This window comes from Buceros rhinoceros, unplaced genomic scaffold (assembly GCF_000710305.1).
Source record: "Buceros rhinoceros silvestris isolate BGI_N320 unplaced genomic scaffold, ASM71030v1 scaffold27800, whole genome shotgun sequence".
Classification (NCBI taxonomy): Eukaryota; Metazoa; Chordata; class Aves; order Bucerotiformes; family Bucerotidae; genus Buceros; species Buceros rhinoceros.
This window is the reverse complement of record NW_010391714.1, coordinates 2588-3102: the sequence shown is the minus strand read 5'-3', so window position 1 is coordinate 3102 and position 515 is coordinate 2588. Positions and strand designations below refer to the sequence as shown.

Here is a 515-nt window from a genome sequence, read left to right as displayed (position 1 = left end):
CCGAGCTACCCCCTCCTGAGCAGGGAGCTGCGGCCCCGGCCCCCGCCTCGGCGGCTTGGGGCGGGGGGGGCGGCATGTTTGCTCCCCCGCCCCTGCAGAGGGTCACGCCGTACAAGGGCTGTTACTATGAAGCCGGGCACAGCAGACACAGGACAAAGCGGAAAGGGCCCATCTGCATTCCGACGCCTCCAATTTGGGAGAATGATTCATTATTTCGACGAGAAGCAGAACCCTCCCACCACCGCCCGCACGAGAGCTGCAGCTGGGGAGAAAGGCAGCTGACTCGGCCGGGCTGAGCGGGCGCCCGCTGCTCCCCAAAGCCCCCAAGGACACCGTGGGGACCTTCCAGCCTCTCTGCGCTCGCGTCTGGCCGGGTGTTTGCGGGGGAGTAGGGGAGAGAATGATCCAGAGAGGAGCTCCGGAGACAGAAACCAACAGACAGCGGGTGCTCGTGCTGCGGGAGAGGCTGGAGCGAGAACTGAGCTCTGCTACGTGAAGAAGAGCAGGAACACACG

General features: G+C 65.0%; 1 protein-coding gene across 1 annotated transcript in view; it reads right to left on the bottom strand.

Moving 5' to 3' along the window:
• The window catches only part of SCAMP5 (secretory carrier membrane protein 5), a gene marked incomplete at its 3' end in the record, with an annotated part of 2959 nt that overhangs the window by 967 nt on the left and 1477 nt on the right, over nt 1–515 (bottom strand). The window lies entirely within an intron of this gene.